General features: G+C 34.2%; 1 pseudogene; it reads right to left on the minus strand.

Annotated features, from left to right (window-relative positions):
- Positions 1–3,518: 3,518 nt before the first annotated feature.
- LOC102139292 (probable ribosome biogenesis protein RLP24 pseudogene) lies at positions 3,519–4,010 on the minus strand (annotated as a pseudogene).
- Between the last annotated feature and the right edge of the window lie 9,611 nt (positions 4,011–13,621).

Genomic DNA, 13,621 nt, shown 5'->3' on the forward strand with positions numbered 1-13,621 from the left:
TAACAGGTGAGTTTACTTTCAATTATATAGACAACAAACCACAGAAGAATGGGCAGTATCTTTGTGTCTTACCAAGGAAAATTACAGATATTTTCATATTATGTTATAGGCATTTTGAAATAATGTTTACACTCATCACCACTCTGAAATTAAGGTATCATTTCCAGGTTATGTATTTAGATGAAAATGCTCCAGCCTCAGCATTTATTGGTAAATCTGTAACAATTTTTACTTTGAGAGTTCAAGAGAAAAATGCCTACTTGATGGACATGCTCCATGTACAGGGAAAGCTTCTGTGCCTAAGAGTGTGAACTATTGTAGCTCTCAGGTAGTGTCACTCACACAGGAAGTTATTCTTGGGACTTCATGCTATGCCAGCACTGACCACCAAGCACTTCCAGGTCAAGCTGGTCCCTGCTCTCACATCTCCAAAACTCCTCCCTTCAGGGTACGTGTCTCAGCTTGAAATCACCACTACTGTGACTGGTTGTCCCTCACTCCTACTGGATTACCAAAGCCCTACAGGGTGGATATAATGTAGACTTTTCATTTATATTGCATCTCAAAATATAGTGCAGTACCAGAATTAGAAATATGCAATTTAAAATGTTAAATATATGTGGTAAATTAGATAATAATTCATTACCCTCCTGCTTCAACCTCCCAGAAAAAAGAAAAAAAAATCCAGACAACATACGTGTATGTGTGTGTGTATATATATATGTGTGTATATATATAATAAGATATAATATACTTACATATATTTATAATATATATAATCTTATATTTTATAAGATATTACATGTTACAGTGTGATAAGAATTCTTTTTTTAGTATGAGAAAAACTACCTACTCTGACATTTTATATGTATGATATAAAATATTTTAGTACTATGTTATGTATTATATATATTTACATATATCATATATATAAAATGTCAGTGTAAGTAGTTTTTCTCATATTGAAAAATAAATAATGAGGAATTATTATCACAGTATGAAAACAGAGAATTCAAATCAGTGTTTTTCATCTACTTGTAACCAAGAACACTTTTGTGATTAACATGAAAATCAAATGCTGTCTTCTCCAGTTGACAGTCATTGATCTGCAGAAATTACAGTCTCTCCTTCAAGTATTTCTATTAACCAAGAAGATTTTAAGATGGTTATTTTGTATAGAATCAGTCCATTTTCAATTTTTCAAATAGGCATCACAAAATTGACTAAAAATTTTATTCTACCCCTTCTCCTTACGAATTCCAAAGTGGCCAAGAAGTACTGCTCTGAGTAGCACCATGAAAACACAGAAAGATGACATGTTTGTAAGGATGAACATTTGAGAAATGTCTCCAGGGTTCAAAAGGCAGGTAATAATCAATGACAAACCAAGAAAGGCATTTGTCTCCACCACACTGTAAACAGATGTGGGAGGGGAAATGGTCACGATAGAAGATGTACTTGTTATATTATTGTGTTATTATGTAAAGACATGGCTTGGCATCATTCAGTATAAGAAGAGAATAGACTATCAGCTTAACAAGAGATGGTAAAGCACTGTTCTCCAAATAAGAGTTATTTCATATATATGTATTATATATATTATATTATATATTATATAATATATAATTGCAAGATAATTAACTTCATGTATGAAAAATATTTTTTAACATATGGACTTTCAAAATCTCAAAGTAGATTGCCAATACACGTGTTAGATTTTTCTGTTTTGGTATCCTGAAAAGGAAGAAAAACAAGTACTTCTGGCCTCAATAGAATTCTAACTAAAAGTTGAGATGGAGCATGTTTTTTCAAAGTCCCTCAATTACTGTAAAATTTAAAAGGAACGGTTTTTACTTGAACTAAACTTAAAATGTATAAAGTTTTATCTCCAACCTTTCAGGTTTGCTAAAAAAGTTGAAAAAAAGCAAAGGGAATGGAACTTACATCTGCTATTAGCAACTGTAAAAATAGACATTTATATTTAACTAGAGCATTATGGGCTAGAAAGGAAATTGGTCCGCAAGAGGTTTTAAACATACACTTAGATTTTAAATTTCTGTGATTTCATCAGCATTTGGAAAGTTATAAGGAGAAATTGATTTGTAAATAGTGGCAATGGAAGACTTATGGATTTGAGTAGAGCCTACGTTTTTCTTGTGATTTAAAAAATGCGTCTTTGTCTTTCACTTGTTTTACAAGATTTCTTTTCAATAAAAATATTTCACTCTGTTCTTATTCACCAATCATCTTGCTCTTTCTTCAGGTCTCACGTTAATTTTCATGATGAAGTTAACGCCTTCAACATTTTAACTAACTGGTCCTACTTATTTAGTTTTAGTAAGTGCAGTATTTACAGTAATATTAATTATGCTAATACTATTTTAAGTTTCACTTTGGGACTTAAACAGAATATTTGGAAAGTGGCTTTTTAAAAAAATCTAAATCATTAGTTCTCTGTCATATGAATACTACAAAAATTACAAAAGTTAATTCAAATGAAAATCAAAATTCAAACAAAAATTATATCAAATTACAAAAATACGATACCCCTTTCAATTATTTATGATTTCATCTCAGAACAAGTCTGATATGATTCTTGAATTTTAGGATAATTTATTTAGGGGAGTCAGTAAATACTACAAACACCTCAACTTACTAGTTTTTTTTTTTTTTTTACTTTTTAAATGATTTTATTTTATGTGCAAATAACGAACAGATGTTGTACCCATAAATTCTACTTTTCAAAAACAAGAGGTTTTTAAAAGAAAATCACATAATAACTTTTAAAAGGCACTGGGATTCCTCTGCTTCTAGATCATTGCTAGGCTAGAAAAATAAAGTTGGTTCTACCAGAAATCACAAGTTAGAACTGTATATTCTCCAACGTGGAAATTCTACAGCGTAATGTCACTCCAGGTAAAGATTATTCAGTGCTCACCCCAACATCCACAACTCCCTATCAGAAGGGTTAAACCAGGTCAAAACAGTCCAGCACAATGAGGCTTCATCAAACAATGTCGTTAGGCTCTCCTGAGCTGCAAATAAACCAAAACAGGAAACACTAAAATCTAAATAATATTTGACACTGTCATACAAATTGTTAATTCCTTGTTGTATCCTCCCTTCTATAACATTAACAAAGGGAATATTTTACTGAAAAGAAGATTTTATTTTATACATCCCTAGCCACGAATTTTTGCCATTAGTTTTTATATAAACACTGCCTAACATCATTATCCAAATGACGTAATCATTTTACGTCCACAATTCACTTCTATACTTAGAAGTAGATTTTTTATGATTTACATAAATACATCTATCAGTGAAGATTTAACACTGAAGTGCAATCTAACATCCGTAATATCTGATGTTTTGTAGACGGCAATGTAGGAGAGATATATATTTTAATCACTTTTCATTTAAGTGAACTTACATAAAAAATAAACTAAAAATTCAGCAGTTCCAAGTCTCCAAAGGGCATTTTCAAATGTATATAAAAGAAATGGTTACAGAGATTTTTAAGAAGCATTTTCCATCTCCACATCCTCTTGTAACTTCTGTACCATTTTCTCTTCCACCTACTACCTTTTGCCTGTAAGAGGGGCTCGGAGAAGATGGATGTTTTACTTGACTTCTTTGATATCCTAAACTTTCTGTAGCTCTTTATTTTTCTTCCATCTGTTCATTATAAATTTAGCTTGGCTTTTCTGTTTGATCTCAACTCTCTTCATTGCATCCGTAGATTTATTCTATAGCTTTTGCTGGTATTTGATAGGTTTTTCAAATTCTACGTTTTTCAAATTCAAATGAATTATCCACTGTAAGATCTTTATCAGCTGCTCTCCGAAATGCTTTGGTCCACCAACTTCGGGAGGATTGTGCTTCTTTTTAAAGTTTTTATGACATTTAGATATACAAAATCTGAACAGCTTGCAATCGTTGCGGATGAACATCATGCAGTGACCAGGGTAGATGGGCCCCGAACAGAAATAACACTTCTTGATAAGCATGTTGAACTCGCGTGGGTCCCCACCGACCAAACACCCAAGCTTGAGAGGTCGTCAACTTATTATTTTTAAAGAGGGTTCTAAAACGCACAGTTTATATTACTTGACAACTATGAAATGGGAATTGAACAAATTTCCTTGAAATAAACAGCTATGCTTCATAATTTTCAGGTGTCTTGGGTCTACTGAAGTTTCAGGTCTCTCTATCTGGTTGGATTGCCAGTTTCCTCAGGGCAGAACTCTGTGGAAGTGAGTCACCCATGGGCCTTAAGCATCTCGGACAATGCTTGGAACAAACAGGATCCCTACTTGCTCTTTGGCTGCCTGATATTCTGAATGGACTGAATTAAAACAAAATGAGAGAGAAGAAAAAGTGCATTCCACTTTGTAGCTGCTTATTATAAAGTAGGCTCTCTAATATTTAGGAATATGTTTACTAAACTTTCACTAATCCATTTGCACTAACAAAGGCTATTCTAGGAATGTGAAGGATACATGTTTTTTTTGTAAATGAAATGAGATAAGATCATCCAAAATGAAATTGCTACATGTCTGCTATGGGAATAGATTGCATATTCTGAATTAGATGAAGTTCTGTTTATTTAAAATTAATCAAATTGTGTTTAGTCAGATGATTATCTTCCAAAACCTGTGTTCCTCATAATTTGCCAAAATCAATGAATAATTTAATATATCTGTATTCTAATAGTTTGAGATCTGCCATGGATTTGAATATATTCCCTTTGTAGAGAGCAAGTTTTATCACATTGGAAAGTGACTTAGTTTTTAGGTTATCTTTTAACGTTTCTGCCCTTCTGTAGCAGCAAACATAGCATTAAAGGTTTTCTTCTATAATAATGAATAAAACAAAATCAATGCAGCTTGTATTATTAAATGTGCATTTTGTAAACATGTTGTTAAAGTAGACTTATTCCATTTTCTGCTGATGGGAATTTTTGGCCCTCAGTGCTAAAACCTTCAGCTCTGCTCTTTCACTCCCCAGCAATAATAACCTCACCTCCCTCACGAGATTATTTCTTAATACCCTTATTATTCTTCCTGAAATCTGCTTTGCTGTTAACATAAAGCCACTGAACTAGTGGTTGAATATCAGTTCTGTCGCATAGTAAATGTATGACCCTTGGAAACTTAACTAACTTCTCATGACTTAATTTCTTCCTCTGCAGAAGAGATGAAAATAATAGAGCCCACCTCCAAACACTGATCCAAAGACTAGAGGAGTTCACATATGCAACACTCTTGGAAAAGGCCCTGGCATATGGGGATTGCACCGTGTATATTTGTGGTCAATAGTAGTTTCATTTAGTCTCTTCTGGAATATGTATTAGTTGAAAAAACTCTAAACAAAGTCTTTGCCTCCTGTGGAATAAGTATGAGTCTCCTCTAGAAATGGAAAATCAGTTACTGGTATGCCTCTCATATGAAAGAGAGCAAACAGACAGTGCCTAATAAAGACACATTAATCCTGTGATTGGTTGTTATGCATTCTCCTTCAATAGAACCATTAGAAAGATGGGAATACTTTGGAATACTCTGCTTAAGAGCAATTGCCATGCATTGTTAACTGTCAAACAACAGAGGAAGAAATTGAGTCCAAAGAAGTTAGTCGAGTTTCCCAGGATCATACATTTACTAAGTGAGAGAACTGAGATTCAACCATCAGCTCAGTGGTTATGTTACCAGCAATGCAGATTTCAAGAAGAACAAAGGTGTTCAATCAACAATACGTTGTCACACATGTTTCCATGTAAAAGAACCTGGGGTTTTATACTAGAGACAGAGGCCTTAGGTCTCATTTAGGTTGTCTTATTAGGATCTTCCATAGCAATTACTTAAATTACTGCCCAATAAAAAACATTTACACAACTACAATAGAGTTGTATGTTTTTATTAAAATATATATCATAAATTGATTAACATCTGTCATATAGATTTATACAACAAATTTAGTTTTATATTGCAAATATACGAGGTTTTACTTTTGTCCTGAAAAAGTGGATGTAGCTGTCCAGAGTACTCATTATATCTTTCTAGCCAAATATTCTCTTAAAGTAATGAGTATGTTATTACTGTTTTACAGCAAGAGAGAGCGAGCAATGTCAAATTTGATCATGTGATACTTTGGTGACTTTAGTAATCCAGTAATTTTTGAAAAAGATACATGATAGAATTACTGAATTTCCAATTTGGATCCAAAGGAAATAATGTCAAAGCAAGATTTCATTACAATGTGCAAGATCATAGAATCTTTTTTTATCAATGTGTGCAATACACTCATCCCACATTATGCATCCTGCGTTATTTCATCCCATAGTAAAATTGTTGCCCCCACAATTTATAAAGACTATGTCATCTTAAAATTACATATATTGTACAAATTTTTAGAGATGTGAAGTATGTAATACTTTTTATTACGAATGTTTAAAAGCTGATTTAACAGAAGCCCAACATTTAGAATATTTTCAATATTAAAAATAATATATCTGATTTGTGCACTAACCAGTAACAGTCAAGCCCTGTTAATTTATGCATTTGAAACAGTTTTGGAAGATGGAGTTACATATTATATGACTTGTCAAATTTCCATTAGACATAGCTAAAACTATGTATCATTCTATCAATATATTTTATTCTTAGAATCTAGATGGTTGCTAAGGTATGTCATCGTTGTTGTTTTTTGTTTGTTTTGTTTTTTAATGAAGCTGGGCTCTGTGGCTCAAGCTTGTAATCCCAGAACTTTGGTATGCTGAGGTGGGCGGATCACCTGAGGTCAGAAGTTTGAGACCAGCCTGGCCAACATGGTGAAACCCAACATAGTGAAAACCCATCTCTACTAAAAATACAAAAATTAGCCAGGCGTGGTGGCACATACCTGTAATTCCAACTATTCGAGAGGCTGAGGCAGGAGAATCGCTTGAACCTGGGAGGTGGAGGTTGCAGTGAACTGAGATTCTGTCACTGCATTCCAGCCTGGGCAAAAGAGCAAGACTCTGTCTCCCCCCAAAAATTAATTATTTAATTAATTAATTTAAAGGATTATCTGGTGGATAGGATATGGGAGAAAGAGAAGGAGAGCAAAGCCAGAGATGACTTCAAACTGTTGGGTCTGAGAAAATGAAGAAGGCGGCTGCCATGAACTGAGGTTGAAAAGGCTGACTGTGGAACAAGTTCAGAGGTCACATGAATGGCCCTTTCCAGAGCATGTTAAATTGAGATGCTTATTAGATACACAAGCAGATATGTCAAGTAGGCAGTTGGAAACATGATTCTGGAGTTCAACAGAGATGTTTGGGCTGGAAGAATAGATTCAGGAGTTATGTAAAGTCAAGAGCCTTGACAGAATCAGCTAGGGGCGAAGATAAAAGGTAAAAAGAGGAATACATAAGGTAACAGGGAAACAAGCAGTCAAATTGATAAAGAGTAACTGGAGGTACCTTAGGGAGGAAGTTTAGGGATATGGATGACGTTAGATGAAGCATTCAGAGAAGGGTGTCTGTGAATGGGCCAGCCATGGGGACAGTGTTCCAGGCAAAACCCACTGGATACACAGGCCGGCAGCTGGAAAACATCCTTGTCCAAAACACTACACAGTGCTCTTCTCCTTGATCTCATTAACAGTCTGGTTCTTCCTCCTTTGTATTTTACCTTAGGAATGTCCTTGTTCACTCTTTTACAGTAAATGAATCCTCCTGTGACCTGTCTTTCAGAAACTTCCACCTTGTTCATGTATGAGATGCATATATAGAGATCATGGAAACATCAAACAGCAAAGTCTTTCTCCAATAACTTGGTTTCAGATACAAAGCAACAATCCAATATCAGAAATCATTTTAGAAATTGCTCGTCCCTTTACAAAGCTCTGAACTTTGACTAATTCCTCAAAGACACTTATGTTTATATGGGTGTTTATTTATTTATTGTCACCAGGTTGTTCAATGGATCTCTTGACATCATTCCTTCTATCATTTTGTATCCTTTGACCAATGTGCCCCCAATACTTCCCAGCTCACCCAAGCCCAGCCTCCAGTAACCTCCCATCTACTCCCTCTTTCTATATGTCAACTTTTTAGATCTCATGTACAAGTGAGATCATCTGGTATCTGTGTTTCTCTAACTGGCTTATTTCATTTAGCATAATTAGGATTTTACTCTTTTTTTTCAGCTGAATAATATACAAATGTATGTGTGTACACACGGACACACAGAGTTTCTTTATTCATTCATCTGATAGATATTTAGGTTAATTTCATACCTTAAGTATGATGAACAGTGCTGCAGTCAACATGAGGTGCAGACTACCTTTCACACATTGATTGCATTTCCTTTGGATGTATACCCAGTAGTGGGATTGCTAGATCATATGGTAGTTCTAATTTTAATGTTTTTCAGGAACCTCCATATAGTTTTCCATAGTGACTATAGTAATTTACATTTCCACTAAGAGTGTACAAGAAATTCCCTTTCCTCCACATCTTCTCCAACACTTACCTGTTGCTTTTTTGATAACGGTTATTCTGACAGATATGAGATGATACTTCATTATGGTTTAAGTTGCATTTCCCTAATGATTAGTGACGTTAAGCATTTTTCATCTAGCTTTCGGCCATTTGTATGTCTTCTTTTGAGAAATGTCTATTAAGATCTTTGGTTTCATTTTAGATTAAGTTACTTGTTTTCTTAATATTGAGTTGTTCAGGTTCTGTACATATTTTGGATATTAACTCCTGATCACACATATGATTTACAAATATGTTCTCTCTTTCTGTAGGTTGTCTCTTCACTCTGTTGATCATTTCCTTGGCTGAGCAGAAGCTTTTAAGTTTGATGTAATCTGATTTGTCTATTTTTGCTTTTATTGCCTCTGCTTTTGCATTCATATTCAAATAAATTATTGCCTAGATCAACACCATGTATAGGGACACTTATTATTTCAATGTAAACTTACCAAAATCACAAAAAAGTATTGTTAGAAAGTATATATGCCACATATTTCCACACAAGACTGTGCAACTTGCATAAACTGTATTATATGATGAAAAACTCATAATGGTGCTCAAAACCTCAGCTGTCTATCACAAAAGAAGATGTAATCATTAGATTGCCTTATAATTTGAATTTTCCTTGATTAAAATTTCACATTCATATTTGTATTTCCTTACCTCTGTAGAAATAGTGTTAAAAGTAATTCCCCAGGCATCTGTGATTGCTCCAGAAATTTTTATATAAAACAAAATATATATATACACACACACACACACATATATGTGTGTATGTGTGTAAATATAGTGTATTTGTGACATATAATTCTATTTTGGATATACTGTCATCTCTTTAGTCTTCATGTTGTAGTCTAGGCAACTAAATGACCACCAAAGTGACAAAATAAGGGTACCTTTACATAATTTAGAAACCAAGAAAGAACACCACAATATACTAATAAGATGTTCTCCCAATTTCAACTGGAACAATTAAATGATAAATTCCTATGTAGAGAAATACAATCATCTATAATTTCTTCATTTGAGGTCAGTTAATATAACCAATTAAACCTGTATTTCCTATTGTACTTTTAGGTTGACAAAGGAAAAAAATCAGAAATTCAACTAGCAGTTTTCCAAAATAAAACAGTAAGGCTTATTACCCTGACCTTAGCAGTTGGAACCCAATTTAGTATCTTTCTACTACTATGGTTTTCTTGTAAATTTTATCCTTGGTCACATCTGAAAAAACAAGTTTTTAGTTAACATTTATTTTTTTCTAATGAAATTCAGTCTCTAGAAGGAAATAAACCTGGCAGAAATAGAATCCCTACTTTTCACCCTTATGCTAGACTCTAGAAATACTGAGGAAATCATCTGCTTTCAAGACTGTTCTTGAAAGTGATAACTTGTGCACACTTGAGCCACATCTCCCCTTCCCAGCACACCTGAACCCCAGGTCCCGTTGTTGATCTCCCTCTTCAAAGCAGCTCTGTTATCTTCCTGAAACTGGAGAGGGAGAGGCTTACTCCTACTTTCAAACCAAACACAGATTTAGACCCTAAAGGATTTAAAGATAACTTAAAAATAAAGTCCCAAAGCTGGCTTTTCTATGTTCAATCACACAACATTCAAAACAATTGTGTCCTCATTTGTCCCAAATGCTTATTTTTTTTAAAGAATATGCAATTCAGTTTCTTATTCCAGCAAACATCTCATTTATACTATGAATATGTCCAGGGTTTTGTAAAACTTAATAAATCACTCTCTGATATTTCAAAGGGCAAGCGTAGAGTGGCTTCATATTTCAAACATACACGTCAGAGAGTCGCATAACACACATGCACAAATTAAAGGTATTACAGATGGGAAAATCTTTTTTTTTTTTCCTGCCAAAGGAACACATACTTCCTTCATGAAGAATTTCCTAAACAAATTTTGCCGTTTAATTGCCTATAGAAATTTATTTTTAAAAAAATTTATTTAAACCATGTAAGTCCCAAGGTTGTCTGTGAAAGTGAACTTTTAAGCTAACATTTTTGTCACTAGTTCCTCTTTGCTATGTCAGAAAAGAAGAAAACAATTCACAACCATTTTATATTTCCAATTTTGCTCAAGGTTAGAGACCGTTTCAACCTCATAGGCTCAGAAGAATGCCTTTATTTTCCCATGAAAAGATAATCCTGAAGTAATATTCACAGCAAGAAGCCATTAGGCATATGCTGGCCCTTTATGGCTAGTCCAATTTCCTTTCTTTGTGAGATTTTAGGAATTAAATTCAGGTTTCTGTATATTTATTTTCATTCCTCAACTCTGTTCGTGGGTACCATTTTTAGGTATCTCTTGCCACTTGGAAATCAATAAGCAAAAGAGAGATTTGTAAGAGGCCTAAAAGGCAGAGAAAGAGGATTTTTCTCTTAGGCCCTGTTATAGAATCAGTTGTTATTTTTCAGTCTGCAATAAATTTTTCCCATATCTGTATGGGCATTCCGCCCTCGAGTTTCAGTTCTCTTATTGCTTTTCTAAATGTCTTGAGAGGTCACTAGAAAATTATTACAGTTCATTATTATCCAGAAACTCCAGCTTCTGACATAAAGTAGCAGTTATTTTTAACTTAATCATAGACTAACATAGTTTTGGATATTGGAAGAAATAATGCTAAAATTGTACAGCTCAAAAAAAAAAAAAAAAAGAGAGAGAGAGAGCCTGAATATGTCTTCAGTTTGAGAATTTTTCAATCTTGCTTTATTCTCAGGGATAATTTTCAAACCTGAAATTAAATAGATCAGCTGAGACATGGAATAAGGTTCTATGGAGGTTCGTTATAAAACTCATGTAGAGTCTAATCATTCTTCTTAATACTCATTTTTCCACCCACTAAATCATTACCTTCATTAACAGTGATTAAAACTAAGCCTCAAAGCTGGCAGAGTTGGATGGATTCTCACGTCCTTCTAATGACTACAGTCTAAAGCACCCCCCTGGGAAAGGAAAGTGAGCTCTTCCTGGAGCCTGTGGACACAGGAAACAGACAGCATAAGATGACTAGCAGTGGATGCTGATGTGAAATGGAGACGAGGTTTCAATTCTAGTGGGGGCTGGTGGGGCGGGGGATGGTTTCCAAATCTGTTCGTTTAAAAAATGCAACGCCTAGTCTATGTTTATTTATAGAGCCTAAATTCAGGCGTAAAAAATCAGCTGATAGAGTCAGGTTCATCAGAACACACCACATAGTAGATAAAAATGTCAGTAATTGCTCGTGTCTTTGACTGGAGTAATATCTTGTATGTAGCTGCAAAATTAATTTATTTAATAAACTTTATTCAATAAATCATTGGCAAATCTTGATTGCAGTGACAATAGTGGCTTCTAAAACTTTTAAATAAATTATGGGAAAACATCTGCCTGTCCTGTAATGTAATATCACTTATAGTTTAAGGAAGGTAGATACAGAGAGACTATTTTCAGAAACTACATTACTAATGATAGAACACGGGAGTTATTTTGGCATGAAAATAATTACAAATCAACTTTTGACCTTTAAAGTTTTATAAACATCGTAAAAGACATGATAAAAAAATTTGCTTTCTTAGTAAGTATTTCTTTAAAGAGATAAATGAGCTGTTTCGAATGACCTCTTTATTTGGGAAAACTGATTTAATGTGACTGTTCTCCACTAGTCACCAGTGAATTTACAACTAGGGATGATAATTGGGATTAAGAGAAGTCTTAAAAATAAACACCTCCAAGGGGCAGAAAAAAAAACAGAAAAAAACAGGAATAAGGTAACTAAAAGAAATTTAAGAAAATTTTTATAATCGAATATGTGTTTACTTTATCTTCAAATAGCTGAGTAGCTATAAAGGATTGAAAATAACATGACTATTAGGAAAAAACATGTAGCATGATATTTAAGATAAAAGTTTTTTTCTTCTTATCCTTTGTATCTTGCCCCTAAAAACTAATTTCTAGAAGTTATATGTCAGTAAGAGTGAGCAACTTCCCTGAGCTGTTATCATATGATGTCCCTCATCACAGTCCTGGTCTGCTGAATGATCAGGCTGGGAAAACAGATGGGAAGAAAATCCTAGCATGTGTTTTCACTTTTAAATGAAATGCTAATTTAGAAATACTACTGCTTGACCCAATTGATGCCATAGCTTTAGGGATTAAACAGAAGTTTGTCAAGGGAGGTAGAATTTAAGAATGTCTGCTCATTTGCCAATTCCATTATACTAATCTAAAGAAGGGAAAAATTCTGTATCTCCCTGGGATTTGTGTTCAAACAAACTGCAAATAAAATAGTTGCTTTGGTTCACCATAGTTACAAGTTTGCTTAGCTTTTAAATTGTAGTCCTGTAGATGAAGTTTAAAAAAAAAAAAAAAAGCAAAGCTGAAAAGAGATAAAGAAACAGGAGTAGAGAAGAGAGAGAAAAAATAAGAGAAGGCACTGATGATTAACCTTGATCTTTAATCAAGCTAGAGAAAGAAAGGCTTAAGACAAGGGGGCATGCATAGCTTCCAAGACTGTGGGGAGAGTAGTTAGGGGACCATTTTTAAGCAATAGCTTTTGCAGTCATCTGGTGGTCAAAAGGTGGTAATAGGTGTAGAGCAGATGATTTGTGGAGGAAGGAAATGGGGCGAGGGTTGGATGGTGAATTTCAAGTGGTGAGAGATACATAGGGGCTGGGGTGAGGTATGACAGAAAGGAGAGAACTTCCGATAAAGAAAGGAGAAGGGAGAACCATGAGGTCCATGCGTGGAAAATGAACCAGTGAGGAGACAGAGACAGAGCTTAATGATGTTAAGAAATAATTAGAGAAAATAACTACTCCAAAATGGTGGGATCCTTATTCTAGGCATAAGTAGACGTTGAGACGTCCTGTCCTTTGAAGGGAAAGATTAGATTTAGGTGATATGCATTTGTTGCCTAGAAGAAAAACACCTAAGTCCAAATCCATAGTGCTTTTCTGATAGACTAAGTGTTTCTTAGAAGACTTTATTCTTTCTCTCGGCAGTGGAGAGGGAATTTTGGGTTAAGTTAGAGAGATGATGACCCATGAAGCCTATTCTTGGAATTATAAAGTCCTGGATTTTGGAGGTGTTATTTGATTT

The sequence above is a fragment of the Macaca fascicularis genome, chromosome 8 (genome assembly GCF_037993035.2).
Source record: "Macaca fascicularis isolate 582-1 chromosome 8, T2T-MFA8v1.1".
Classification (NCBI taxonomy): domain Eukaryota; kingdom Metazoa; phylum Chordata; class Mammalia; order Primates; family Cercopithecidae; genus Macaca; species Macaca fascicularis.